The 15,228-nt window shown below is 37.7% G+C and overlaps 1 protein-coding gene across 2 annotated transcripts in view; it reads right to left on the bottom strand.

The window, feature by feature from the left end:
- LOC128642598 (deoxyribonuclease-1) overlaps positions 1 to 6,426 on the bottom strand; it is a 124,823-nt gene extending 118,397 nt beyond the window's left edge. Inside the window, exon 1 of one of the 2 annotated variants that reach the window (XM_053695368.1) lies at positions 6,375 to 6,426. The gene's annotated coding sequence lies outside the window, so the exon portion shown is untranslated. The remainder of the gene's footprint in view (positions 1 to 6,374) is intronic. The other variant, XM_053695367.1, reaches the window with a different exon arrangement.
- Positions 6,427 to 15,228: the final 8,802 nt, after the last annotated feature.

The raw sequence follows: 15,228 nt of genomic DNA, 5'->3' as shown, positions 1-15,228 counted from the left end.
CTGCTTAAAATTGCATGCTCTATCTGAATCATGACAGTTTAAAGGGACAGGAAACCCCAACATTCTTCTTGCCGGCTGGTAGGATCCTTCAAGCGGGACTTCAATAACTGTAAGTGGATCGTCGGGGGTTAGTGTTATTTAAGGTTTTTTTGGGTGGGTTTTATTTTTAGATTAGGGTCTGGACATGTAAAAGAGCTAAATGCCCTTTTCAGGGAAATGGGGAGCTTAGGTTATTTTAGATAGGTTTTTTTATTTGCGGGGGTTGGTTGGTTGGGTGGTGGATTTTACTATTGGGGGTGTTTGTATTTTTTTTTACAGGTAAAAGAGCTGATTTCTTTGGGGCAATGCCCCACAAAAGGCCCTTTTAAGGGCCATTGGTAGTTTATTGTAGGCTTGGGGGGTTTTTATTTTGGGGGGGCTTTTTATTTTGATAGGGCTATTAGATTAGTTGTAATTCTTTTTTATTTTTGATAATGTGGATTTTTTATTTTTTCGTAATTTAGTGTTTGTTTTTTTCTGTAATTTAATACTTTTAATAATGTTTAATTGTCAATTTAATTAATTTGAGTAGGGTTAGGTTTTTTAATATGTAATTTATTTAATTTAATTGGTAGTTTAATTTAATTGTAGGATAATAGGGTAGGTTAATTAATAGTTTAATATAGTTTATTTTAATTCTACAGGTAAGTTTAAATATATTTGAAGATAGGGATGTTGTAATTTTAATTTAAAGTTAGCGGGTTGTTAGGTTTAGGGGTTAATAGATTAATTTATTTTTTGGCGATGTGGGGGACTGACAGTTTAGGGGTTAATAGGTTTAGTTAGTGGTAGTGATGTGGCCAGAGATTTAGGGGTTAATACATTTATTTATGTTGCGGCGGGGTCGGTGAGCGGGGGATAGGGGTTAATAACTTTATTTATGTTGTAGCGGGGTCGGGGAGCGGCGGGATAGGTGTTAATAACTTTATTTATGTTGCAGCTGTGTCGGGGAGCGGCGGGATAGGGGTTAAACATTTTAGTATAGTGGCAGTGTTTAGTGACAGGGTATAAATAAAATTGGGAAAAGCCGAATAGATGCGATATCGATGACTGTTAGTTAACAATGGTCCGATGCTCATCACCCCATACTTGGTGCGCATCCTTCTGGCATTTTTTTTATAAATAGGGAGAGTGTATTGAGATACGCTGCCGCGATATTAGGCGAGCATATTGGTTCCGGTGAATGCAACAAAGTTGAGGCTTTGATAAATATCCCCCACAGAGTGCTTTCAGCCTTCTGCACTTTACTGAGCGAATCGTAAAAGGGTTTCTTTGATAAGATTCCCTTTTGTGTACATTTTTGTTTTTATTATGAAATGTTTTACGTGTTTTAATATGTGTTTTTGATTTTTGATTTTTCAAGTGCGCATTTTATATTTCAAGTGTGTTGTTTTCCCATAATATATGATTGTGTTTTATGAGACGTTTATTAAATGATTTTTAATCTTAATCCTAACTCTATCCTATATCTATAATATCATTATTATCCGATATTAATTTCTTGCCATACCATTATCAATCTCTTATTATCACTAATATTAATATTATAGTGAATTATAACAGCCACATAGTTTATATTAAGCTGCATTAGCGCCACAGTTTTTTTAGTTTGCAACAGTTTTGTTTGTTAGAACTGTGCTCTCTAATTATCCCCTTAATTGTTTTCACAATGTGTATTGGAGAAATCACCTGTACCTGTTGGCATTATAAACCACCTTTTGCTAGTGCAGATCATTCTTTGTTTCTAAACCTCTGTGATATTTTGCACTGCAAAGAGCTTTATTACTTTCTATGGCCTAGATTTGGAGTTTGGCGGTAGCCGTGAAAACCCGCGTTAGAGGCTCCTAACGCTGGTTTTAGGCTACCGCCGGTATTTGGAGTAATTCAAAAAAGGGTCTAACGCTCACTTTTCAGCCGCGACTTTTCCATACCGCAGATCCCCTTACGTCAATTGCGTATCCTATCTTTTCAATGGGATCTTTCTAACTCCGGTATTTAGAGTCGTGTCTGAAGTGAGCGTTAGAAATCTAACGACAAAACTCCAGCCGCAGAAAAAAGTCAGTAGTTAAGAGCTTTCTGGGCTAATGCCGGTTTATAAAGCTCTAAACTACTGTGCTCTAAAGTACACTAACACCCATAAACTACCTATGTACCCCTAAACCGAGGCCCCCCCACATCGCCGACACTCGATTAAATTTTTTTAACCCCTAATCTGCCGACCGCCACCTACGTTATACTTATGTACCCCTAATCTGCTGCCCCTAACACCGCCGACCCCTATATTATATTTATTAACCCCTAATCTGCCCCCCTCAACGTCGCCTCCACCTGCCTACACTTATTAACCCCTAATCTGCCGAGCGGACCGCACCGCTACTATAATAAAGTTATTAACCCCTAATCCGCCTCACTAACCCTATAATAAATAGTATTAACCCCTAATCTGCCCTCCCTAACATCGCCGACACCTAACTTCAATTATTAACCCCTAATCTGCCGACTGGAGCTCACCGCTATTCTAATAAATGTATTAACCCCTAAAGCTAAGTCTAACCCTAACACTAACACCCCCCTAAATTAAATATAATTTTAATCTAACGAAATTAATTAACTCTTATTAAATAAATTATTCCTATTTAAAGCTAAATACTTACCTGTAAAATAAATCCTAATATAGCTACAATATAAATTATAATGATATTATAGCTATTTTAGGATTAATATTTATTTTACAGGTAACTTTGTATTTATTTTAACCAGGTACAATAGCTATTAAATAGTTAAGAACTATTTAATAGCTAAAATAGTTAAAATAATTACAAATTTACCTGTAAATTAAATCCTAACCTAAGTTACAATTAAACCTAACACTACACTATCAATAAATTAATTAAATAAAATACCTATAATTATCTACAATTAAACCTAACACTACACTATCAATAAATAAATTAAATAAAATACCTATAATTATCTACAATTAAACCTAACACTACACTATCAATAAATAAATTAAATACAATTCCTACAAATAAATACAATGAAATAAACTAACTAAAGTACAAAAAATAAAAAAGAACTAAGTTACAAAAAATAAAAAAATATTTACAAAGATTATAAATATATTACAACAATTTTAAACTAATTACACCTACTCTAAGCCCCCTAATAAAATAACAAAGCCCCCCAAAATAAAAAAATGCCCTACCCTATTCTAAATTACTAAAGTTCAAAGCTCTTTTACCTTACCAGCCCTGAACAGGGCCCTTTGCAGGGCATGTCCCAAGAAGTTCAGCTCTTTTGCCTGTAAAAAAAAACATACAATACCCACCCCCCAACATTACAACCCACATACCCCTAATCTAACCCAAACCCCCCTTAAATAAACCTAACACTAAGCCCCTGAAGATCTCCCTACCTTGAGTCGTCTTCACCCAGCCGAGCCAAATTCTTCATCCAAGCGGAGCAAGAAGAGGTCCTCCATCCGGTAGAAGTCTTCATCCAAGAGGGGCAGAAGAGGTCTTCCATCCGATTGAAGTCTTCATCCAAGAGGCATCTTCTATCGTCATCCATCCGGAGCGGAGCGGCAGCATCCTGAAGACCTCCGACGCGGAACATCCATCCTGGCCGACGACTGAACGACGAATGACGGTTCCTTTAAATGACGTCATCCAAGATGGCGTCCCTCGAATTCCGATTGGCTGATAGGATTCTATCAGCCAATCGGAATTAAGGTAGGAATATTCTGATTGGCTGATGGAATCAGCCAATCAGAATCAAGTTCAATCTGATTGGCTGATTGGATCAGCCAATCGGATTGAACTTGATTCTGATTGGCTGATTCCATCAGCCAATCAGAATATTCCTACCTTAATTCCGATTGGCTGATAGAATCCTATCAGCCAATCGGAATTCGAGGGACGCCATCTTGGATGACGTCATTTAAAGGAACCGTCATTCGTCGTTCAGTCGTCGGCCAGGATGGATGTTCCGCGTCGGAGGTCTTCAGGATGCTGCCGCTCCGCTCCGGATGGATGACGATAGAAGATGCCTCTTGGATGAAGACTTCAATCGGATGGAAGACCTCTTCTGCCCCTCTTGGATGAAGACTTCTACCGGATGGAGGACCTCTTCTTGCTTTGCTTGGATGAAGAATTTGGCTCGGCTGGGTGAAGACGACTCAAGGTAGGGAGATCTTCAGGGGCTTAGTGTTAGGTTTATTTAAGGGGGTTTGGGCTAGATTAGGGGTATGTGGGTGGTGGGTTGTAATGTTGGGGGGGTATTGTATGTTTTTTTTACAGGCAAAAGAGCTGAACTTCTTGGGGCATGCCCCGCAAAGGGCCCTGTTCAGGGCTGGTAAGGTAAAAGAGCTTTGAACTTTAGTAATTTAGAATAGGGTAGGGCATTTTTTTTATTTTGGGGGGCTTTGCTATTTTATTAGGGGGCTTAGAGTAGGTGTAATTAGTTTAAAATTGTTGTAATATATTTATAATGTTTGTAAATATTTTTTTATTTTTTGTAACTTAGTTCTTTTTTATTTTTTGTACTTTAGTTAGTTTATTTCATTGTATTTATTTGTAGGAATTGTATTTAATTTATTTATTGATAGTGTAGTGTTAGGTTTAATTGTAGATAATTATAGGTATTTTATTTAATTTATTTATTGATAGTGTAGTGTTAGGTTTAATTGTAGATAATTATAGGTATTTTATTTAATTAATTTATTGATAGTGTAGTGTTAGGTTTAATTGTAACTTAGGTTAGGATTTATTTTACAGGTAAATTTGTAATTATTTAAACTATTTTAGCTATTAAATAGTTCTTAACTATTTAATAGCTATTGTACCTGGTTAAAATAAATACAAAGTTACCTGTAAAATAAATATTAATCCTAAAATAGCTATAATATCATTATAATTTATATTGTAGCTATATTAGGATTTATTTTACAGGTAAGTATTTAGCTTTAAATAGGAATAATTTATTTAATAAGAGTTAATTAATTTCGTTAGATTAAAATTATATTTAATTTAGGGGGGTGTTAGTGTTAGGATTAGACTTAGCTTTAGGGGTTAATACATTTATTAGAATAGCGGTGAGCTCCAGTCGGCAGATTAGGGGTTAATAATTGAAGTTAGGTGTCGGCGATGTTAGGGAGGGCAGATTAGGGGTTAATACTATTTATTATAGGGTTAGTGAGGCGGATTAGGGGTTAATAACTTTATAATAATAGCGGTGCGGTCCGCTCGGCAGATTAGGGGTTAATAAGTGTAGGCAGGTGGAGGCGACGTTGTGGGGGGCAGATTAGGGGTTAATAAATATAATATAGGGGTCGGCGGTGTTAGGGGCAGCAGATTAGGGGTACATAGGGATAATGTAAGTAGCGACGGTTTACGGAGCGGCAGATTAGGGGTTAATAATAATATGCAGGGGTCAGCGATAGCGGGGGCGGCAGAATAGGGGTTAATAAGTGTAAGGTTAGGGGTGTTTAGACTCGGGGTACATGTTAGAGTGTTAGGTGCAGACGTAGGAAGTGTTTCCCCATAGCAAACAATGGGGCTGCGTTAGGAGCTGAACGCGGCTTTTTTGCAGGTGTTAGGTTTTTTTTCAGCTCAAACAGCCCCATTGTTTCCTATGGGGGAATCGTGCACGAGCACGTTTTTGAAGCTGTCCGCTTCCGTAAGCAACTCTGGTATCGAGAGTTGAAGTTGCGTTAAATATGCTCTACGCTCCTTTTTTGGAGCATAACGCAGCCATTCTGTGGACTCTCAATACCAGAGTTATTTTAAAGGTGCGGCCAGAAAAAAGCCAGCGTTAGATACGCGGGTCGTTACCGACAAAACTCTAAATCTAGCCGTATGAAAGGCAGCTTACACCTTTTTTTTAGGAAATTCTCCCAATACAAGTAATCGGTTAAGTTCCTGTCCTGCACACTTACTGTCCTGTTTACAGAAAATGTTATTAGACTTTGGGTATGATAACTTTCTCCCCCTATCTCTGGCAGCTACTGTTTGTGTTGATAAGAATTTGCTTTGTTCTGGGTAAGCTGAACTTTTTAGCTATTTTTGTTTTAATCTTATAAACTCTGTGAATACCATAATGTTCCTGTATGTCTCAGTATGTCCAGGGCCGTTTGGAAAACGATAGCGCACGCTGTAACTAAATAACATTGCATGCAGCCAAGAATATTTTTGTTTCAAGTAAAAAATAACTAGAGAAAAACAGAGGATTGTGTTAATATTAATATATAATAAAATAATAATATATATAGATATAATAAATAATAATAATAAATAATAATAATATAATATAATATAAAAAAAGGAATTTGGTACCTGTTGTACAGACACAGGCTGGTGTGCGAAGATCAGGAAGCTGTGTGTACAATAACTGATACAGTTTGATCCTTTTTATAAAATGTAGTGAGAAAACTCTATCAATGTCTCACCTGTTGGGTTTTCCCAGTAAACAAGGAAATCTATCAATACCATGAAGGTCGCAGCCTGAGAAGCGCAAGGACGTCATGTGATGTGGTTTATTCAGCCACAGGCTGACTTTCCTGCTGTATAGGTTATAGAGGGCACACATCTGTATATGACCTTGGGAGGTTGATTCACCTTTCCAGTAATTCAGGTATTTATTTTAGGTTAACAAATCGTTTAGAGAAAGCCAAGAGCCAATTCAAAGATTTATATATACAGCTGAAGTCTCAAGAAAGCAAACTCAAATATGACTTAAAGGGACAAGAAACCCCACATTTTTCTTACCAAGAGAATAAATCTAAATTGATAATAGAAATACATTTTCTATCTGAATCATAAAATAAGTTTGGGGTTTCATGTCCCTTTAATGAATACTTACAGATATCAAAAACATATTCTCTGTGTAGGATCTTCAAAACCTTGTGTATTTTGTACATTATGGGGGGGTTTATCACAATCCTTAAAGGGATAGTAAAAAACAAAAATCTTACGGCTAGATTACGAGTCTTGCGTTAGCCTTAAAAAGCAGCGTTGAGAGGTCCCAACGCTGCTTTTTAACGCCCGCTGGTATTACGAGTCTTGAAATGACAGGCTCACCGCTCACTTTTTTGGCCAGACTCGAAAATACCGCAAATCCACTTACGTCAATTTGCGTATCCTATATTTTCAATGGGACTTGCATAACGCCGGTATTACGAGTCTTCCAAAAAGTGAGCGGTACAGCCTCTCCTGTCAAGACTGATACCGCATTTAAAAGTCAGTAGTTAAGAGTTTTATGGGCTAACGCCGTAGTATAAAACTCTTAACTAAAGTGCTAAAAAGTACACTAACACCCATAAACTACCTATTAATCCCTAAACTGAGGCCCCCCACATCGCAAACACTAAAATACATTTTTTAACCCCTAATCTGCCGCCACTATAAAAAATATATTAACCCTTAAACTGCCGCCCTCCCGCATTGCAAACACTAGTTAAATTTTATTAACCCCTAATCTGCCGTCCCTAACATCGCCGACACCTACCTACATTTATTAACCCCTAATCTGCCACCCCCAACGTCGCTGCAACTATATTAAATGTATTAACCCCTAAATCTAAGTCTAACCCTAACCCTAACACCCCCTAACTTAAATATAATTTAAATATATCTAAATAAAATTACTATTCACTAAATAATTCCTATTTAAAACTAAATACTTACCTATAAAATAAACCCTAAGATAGCTACAATACAACTAATAGTTACATTGTAGCTAGCTTAGGGTTTATTTTTATTTTACAGGCAAGTTTGTATTTATTTTAACTAGGTAGAATAGTTATTAAATAGTTATTAACTATTTACTAACTACCTAGTTAAAATAAATTCAAATTTACCTGTGAAATAAATCCTAACCTAAGTTACAATTACACCTAACACTACACTATAATTAAATTAATTACCTAAATTAAATACAATTAAATACAATTTAAAAAAATTATCTAAAGTACGGAAAAAAAAACACTAAATTACAGAAAATAATAAAATAATTCCAAGTTTTTTAAACTAATTACACCTAATCTAATCCCCCTAATAAAATAAAAAAGCCCCCCAAAATAATAAAAAGCCCTACCTTATACTAAATTACAAATAGCCCTTAAAAGGGCCTTTTGCGGGGCATTGCCCGGAAGTAATCAGCTCTTTTACCTGTAAAAAGAAAGTACAATACCCCCCCAATATTAAAACCCACCACCCACACACCCAACCCTACTCTAAAACCCACCCAATCCCCCCTTAATAAAACCTAACACTAACCCCTTGAAGATCACCCTACCTTGAGAAGTCTTCACCCAAATGGGCAGAAGTCCTAAACGAAGCCGTGCGAAGTGGTCCTCCAAATGGGTAGAAGTCTTCATCCAAGCCGGGAAGAAGAGGTCCTCCAGACGGGCAGAAGTTTTCATCCAGGAGGCATCTTCTATCTTCATCCATCCAGCGCGGAGCGGCTCCATCTTCAAGACATCCGACGCAGAGCATCCTCTTCAAACTAAGTCCAACTGAAGAATGAAGGTTCCTTTAAATGACGTCATCCAAGATGGCGTCCCTTGAATTCCGATTGGCTGATAGAATTCTATCAGCCAATTGGAATTAAGGTAGAAAAAATCCTATTGGCTGATGCAATCAGCCAATAGGATTGAAGTTCAATCTTATTGGCTGAATCAATCAGCCAATAGGATTGAGCTCACATTCTATTGGTTGATTGGATCAGCCAATAGAATGCAAGCTCAATCCTATTGGCTGATTGCATCAGCCAATAGGATTTTTTCTACCTTAATTCCATTTTTTTGTACCTTAATTCCAATTGGCTGATAGAATTCTATCAGCCAATCGGAATTCAAGGGACGCCATCTTTGATGACGTCATTTAAAGGAACCTTCATTCTTCAGTTGGACTTCGTTGGAAGAGGATGCTCCGCGTCGGATGTCTTGAAGATGGAGCCGCTCCGCGCCGGATGGATGAAGATAGAAGATGCCGCCTGGATGAAGACTTCTGCCCGTCTGGAGGACCTCTTCTTCCCGGCTTGGATGAAGACTTCTGCCCATCTGGAGGACTTCGGCCCGGTTGGGTGAAGACTTCTCAAGATAGGGTGATCTTCAAGTGGTTAGTGTTAGGTTTTATTAAGGGGGGATTGGGTGTGTTTTAGAGTAGGGTTGGGTGTGTGGGTGGTGGGTTTTAATGTTGGGGGGTATTGTACTTTTTTTTACAGGTAAAAGAGCTGATTACTTTGGGGCAATGCCCTGCAAAAGGCCCTTTTAAGGGCTATTTGTAATTTAGTATAGGGTAGGGCTTTTTATTATTTTGGGGGGATTTTATATTTTATTAGGGGGATTAGATTAGGTGTAACTAGTTTAAAAAACTTGTAATTATTTTATTATTTTCTGTAATTTAGTGGGGGGGGGGTTCGTACTTTAGATAATTTTTTTAAATTGTGTTTAATTGTATTTAGTTTAGGTAATTAATTTAATTATAGTGTAGTGTTAGATGTAATTGTAACTTAGGTTAGGATTTATTTTACAGGTAAATTTGATTTTATTTTAACTAGGTAGCTATTAAATAGTTAATAACTATTTAATAACTATTGTACCTAGTTAAAATAAATACAAACTTGCCTGTAAAATAAAAATAAACCCTAAACTAGCTACAATGTAACTATTAGTTATATTGTAGCTAGCTTAGGGTTTATTTTATAGGTAAGTATTTAGTTTTAAATAGGAATTATTTAGTTAATGATAGGAATATTTATTTAGATTTATTTAAATTATATTTAAGTTAGGGGGGTTAGGGTTAGACTTAGGTTTAGGGGTTAATAACTTTAATATAGTGGCGGCGACGTTGGGGGCGGCAGATTAGGGGTTAATAAATGTAGTTAGGTTGCGGCGACATTGGGGGCAGCAGATTAGGGGTTAATAAATATAATGTAGGGTTTGGCGATGTTGGGGGCAGCAGATTAGGGGTTAATAAGTATAATGTAGGTGGCGGCGGTGTCCGGAGCGGCAGATTAGGGTTTAATAATATTATGCAGGTGTCGGCGATGTCGGGGGCGGCAGATTAGGGGTTAATAAGTGTAAGATTAGGGGTGTTTAGACTCGGGGTTCATGTTAGGGTGTTAGGTGTAGACATAAAAAGTATTTCCCCATAGGAATCAATGGGGCTGCGTTAGGAGCTTTATGCTGCTTTTTTGCAGGTTTTTTTCCAGCTGGCTCTCCCCCATTGATTCCTATGGGGAAATCGTGCACAAGCACGTTTTGCCAGCTCACCGCTACCGTAAGCAGCGCTGGTATTGAGATGAGATGTGGAGCTAAATTTTGCTCTCCGCTCACTTTTCTGCGGCTAACGCCGTAAAAACCCATAATACCAGCGCTGTCTGCAAGTGAGTTAACACCGCACCCCTGTTAACGCAAAACTCGTAATCTAGGTGTTATTGTTTAAAAAGATAGATAATCCCTTTATTTACCATTCCACAGTTTTGCATAACCAACACTGTTATAGAAATATACTTTTTACCTCTGTGGTTACCTTCTATCTAAGCTTCTGCAGATTGCCCCCTTATTTCAGTTCTTTTTACAGACTTGCATTTCAGGCAATTAGTGCTAACTCCACGTGCATGAGCACAATGTTATTTATATGAAACACATGAGCTAACGCCCTCTAGCTGTGAAAAACTATCAAATGCATTCAGATTAGAGGAGGCCTTCAAAGGCTTAGAAATGAGCATATTAGCCTACTAAGGTTTAGCATTCAACTAAGAATACCAAGAGAAGAAAGACAATTTGATGATAAAAGTAAATTAGTAAGTTGTTTAAAATTACATGCCCTATCTGAATCATGATCTCATTATACCCCCTGTAAGCTCTTTGGGCAAAATCTCCAATTATAAACTTGTATAATACTTCTAAAATAACTGTAAGCTACGTACAAAAATGTGCTGCCCCCTCCCAATCTGCCACCCTAGGCAAGTGCCTTGTTTGCCTAGGCCAAAATATGCCCCTACTCACAAGTTAATATTTATCACTCCCCACGGTTGTGCACCAAAACTACTTCCATAAATATATTATCATATTACTAGCTGATAAAGCTGCAAGTATTAAAAACAGTTTAGAGCTCCCACCAGCCCTCTCCCCTCCTTAACATGTTTTGTCGGGTCCGCGGCGGCTTTTTATGACCTTGACCACGCCTTCCCACATTGAATTGGCAAATCGAATCCTCTCAATATCAGCACGATCCTAGGATTGACAGGTCTCTGACTGGTGTAATATGGATCATCATTGTTCATAGAAATTTCTATATCTATATTGGATGTATATGTGATTAAATAAAGAAGCAAATATATTCAAATAAAGTGAGTAATTTTATGGATGATTATAGCAAGTGATGTTTTCTAATATTAATTTCGTAGATCCTTATGAGTTGGAATTGCATTATTATAGCCTTCTACCTCAGTATGAAAATTTTAAAACACTCAAAACAACAGGGTAGGTATAAGATACAACGCTCAAATCTCAAATGCTGTTCCCAAAAGGTAAGTGTACCTCCTAACATCAAACCAAAATAGAAAAAGAACAAGGGGATATGGGAACGCGCTGTACAAAACAGCATATGAGAGGTAAAGAACTATATAAGGAATGTGGATTACACAAGAGTATAATAAAAAAGTTTATATTTGTTTATAATTGTATTACAATACACATGTAATAAAATTGTGTAGGGGGGTGAAAATAGAGTGAAATAAAATATGCTTATGAGCATGTATATTAATAAATATGTGTATGATGAGATTCTCTTCTATTCCAAATAAAGAAGTTCAGAAGAGGATGAGGAAAAATGGAAAAATGGAGAACCCATCAAAAGATGACAAAGCAGTTAATCAGAAAGACTAAAGCTGATGCAGAAGAGAAAATAACACAATCTGTAAAAAACTAAACCTTCTTTAGATATATCAGTGAAAAGAGAAAAACTAACAGAGGGATTGTTAGACTCAAGACTGTTGATAATGTAGTGGAAGAAGTTAAACAAATAGCAAACTGTTTAAATTATTACTTTTGTTCAGTCTTTACAACAGATGGTAAAGATAGTGATATTCTGTTAAGGGATGTTACTGTAAATGATAATGTGAATAGTACTTTTCTTTTTACAGAGGAAGATGTTTCAAGGGCTTTATCAAAAAATAAAAGTAAATAAGTCTGTGGGTCCAGATAATATTCATCCAAGGTGTCAGGGTTTTTTCCCTGTTTTGTTTGCTATGTGCTGCTGGCAGCCATTTTACTCACCTCTCTTGCTGACTCTGGTGCATACTGTGTGATGCTGCTCATTTCCCGCACTTCCTTTTATGGCCAGACTGGTGTACATCATCTGTGTGAGACAGGATGCAGTCTCAGAATTGTGATGTCATCACTTATTATTTAAAGGGCCTGTGTTCAGTATGCTTTGTCCTTGCGTTGTCTAAGACCTGTTTGTGAGAGCTCCTGTGTATTACCTGGCTGCCTGACGTCCCTCCGGGTTCCTGATATCTGGCTTGTTCCTGACTCTGTTGTTCTCCTTGTTCCTGATTGTGGCTCATCTAACTACTCGCTTTGGCTCCTGACTTGGATCGTCTGACTATTCGCTTTGGCTCCTGACTTGGCTCGTCTGACTACCAGCTCTGGTTTTGATTCCTGGCTTGTTATTTGACTTGTGGACTTTTTATTATTTTTCGCTATTAATAAAGGTGTGATTATTTTTGCACTTCTCGTGTCAGTCTGATTCCTGGCATCAACTTTGATCCGTGATAGCTACTTCATTAGCTGATTTATTTAATCAGTAACTGTTAACAGGAGACTGGGAAATTGCTAATGTAGTCCCTCTTCATAAAAAGGGTAGTAGGGAAGATTCTGCTAACTATAGGCCAGTCAGTTTGACCTCAATTGCAGGGAAATAAATGGAAACTCTTTTAAAGGAAAGACTTGTGTCTTTCTTTCCGACAAACAACTTAGAAGACAAAGGACAGCAGGGTTTCCCTGCTGGAAGATCATATCAGACTAATCTAATTGATTTCTTTCACCATGTAACTAAATGAATAGACCAGGGAGGAGCTGTAGATGTTGCATATCTAGACTTTAGCAAAGCATTTGACACCATTCCACACAAAAATCTTATTCACAATATGTATTGCCTTGAAGTAGATGCTAAGATTGGGTAGAATGCTGGCTTAAAGATAGATGACAGAGGGTTTTAATTAATGGAGTACATTCAAATGAGGTGTCAGTTACTAGTGGTGTGTCAGGAACCTCTCTGATTCTTTAAGTTCTGAGCTTGTTTCCTGTCCAGCTGAGACGAGAAGTGCAAAAATAATCACACCTTTATTAATAGCAAAAAATAATAAATAGTCCACAAAACAAATAATAAGCCAGGAATCAAAACCAGAGCTGGTAGTCAGACGAGCCGAGTCAGGAGCCAACGCGAATAGACAGACAAGCCGAGTCAGGAGCCAAAGCGAGTAGTCAGATGAGCCGGAATCAGGAACAAGGAGAACAGCAGAGTCAGGAACAAGCCAGAGATCAGAAACCAGGAGGGACGTCAGACAGCCAGGTAATACACAGGAGCTCTCACAAACAGGCCTGAGACAACGCAAAGGCAAAGCATACTGAACAGAGGCCCTTTAAATAATAAGTGATGACATCACAATTCTGAGACTGCATCCTGTATTACACTGATGATGAACACCAGTCTGGCCATAAAAGGAAGTGCAGGAAATGAGCAGCATCACACAGTATGCACCAGAGTAGCAAGAGAGGTGAGTAAAATGGCTGCCAGCAGCACATGGCAAACAAAAGAGGGAAAAACCGACACTTGGCTATAATAAGACAGGCAACCTATGCTACAGCACATTTTAGGTTTTCTATACTGTCACATCCTCACATAAACTTGCCTGATTATATTATAACTTTAGGTTACTGTTAAAATCAGCACTAATCAATCCAATCCTCTTCTAAGAGGAAGATACTCTAAAAATACAGAATTTAATGAAATTTGCCTGCCTTACATAATAAACCAGCCAATAAATTTGGTTCCTGCTGATATTTCCAATCAGGTTGACAGCCTGACTCAGTGAATGGATAGCCTCACTCAGGCTTTTCGTGAACTACAAGTGGAGAATCAAGCAGTTAAGGCCTACCTGAGGGAGGTTCTCTCTGCAAAAACTAGTACCACTGAGCATCCACCTGAATCGCAGGTTTCACCACCAGAGAAATTCTGTGGTAACCGTTCCCTTTTCAGGGAATTCAGAAACGCTTGCCTACTGAAGTTTGAATTGAAGCCAAAAACCTACCCAACAGTTAGATTAAACGTCCTCACTGTAATCTCTTATCTAAGGGGAGAGCCCAGGGCCTGGGTGGACACTTTCTATGAGTCACATGATCCTATATTGAACTCACTAGATTCTTTCCTAAAGGCTATGTCTGCCTTATATGACGACCCATTTAAGCAGATAACCACTGAGACTACATTGAGGTCACTTAAGAAATTGAAACATCCTGTTGAGGATTACATAGCCCAATTTAAAATCTGTGGTAAGGATTCCCTCTGAAAAGAGGTGTCACTTAAAAACCAATTCCGTTTAGGTCTTTCCAAAGTTGGTTTACCTGACACCTTGGAAGAGCTATTCTCCCTTTCAACTAGCATCAACAGATGATTATGGGAAGAAGATCAGAGAGAGGCGTATTTAGGAGGGTCCAGCCTTCTCCCTACAACTCGACAAAGGATGCTGACCAACCTATGGAGATAGGGTTCATTAGGGGTCCGCTGAGTCTCCAAGAAAAGAATAGGAGAAGGTCTCAGAATCTGTGTATGTATTGCGCCTCCCACGGGCATGAAGTAAAAGATTGTCCCATTTTATTAAAAACAAAAATCCGGTAAGAGTTTTATTCCGTTGCCTTGTTTAATGATAAAGTCTCCTTCATCCTCTTACAGTGAGGGAAAAAAAATATTTGGTTCCCTGCTGATTATGTACATTTGCCCACTGACAAAGAAATGATCAGTCCATAATTTTAATGGTAGGTTTATTTGAACAGTGAGAGACAGACTAACAACAACAAAATCCAGAGAAACACATTTCAAAAAAGTTATAAATTGATTTGCATTTTAATGAGTGAAATAAGTATTTGACCCCTTTGCAAAAAATGACTTAGTACTTGGT

The sequence above is a fragment of the Bombina bombina genome, chromosome 12 (genome assembly GCF_027579735.1).
Source record: "Bombina bombina isolate aBomBom1 chromosome 12, aBomBom1.pri, whole genome shotgun sequence".
NCBI classification, from domain to species: domain Eukaryota; kingdom Metazoa; phylum Chordata; class Amphibia; order Anura; family Bombinatoridae; genus Bombina; species Bombina bombina.
This window is presented reverse-complemented; position numbering and strand designations above follow the sequence as displayed.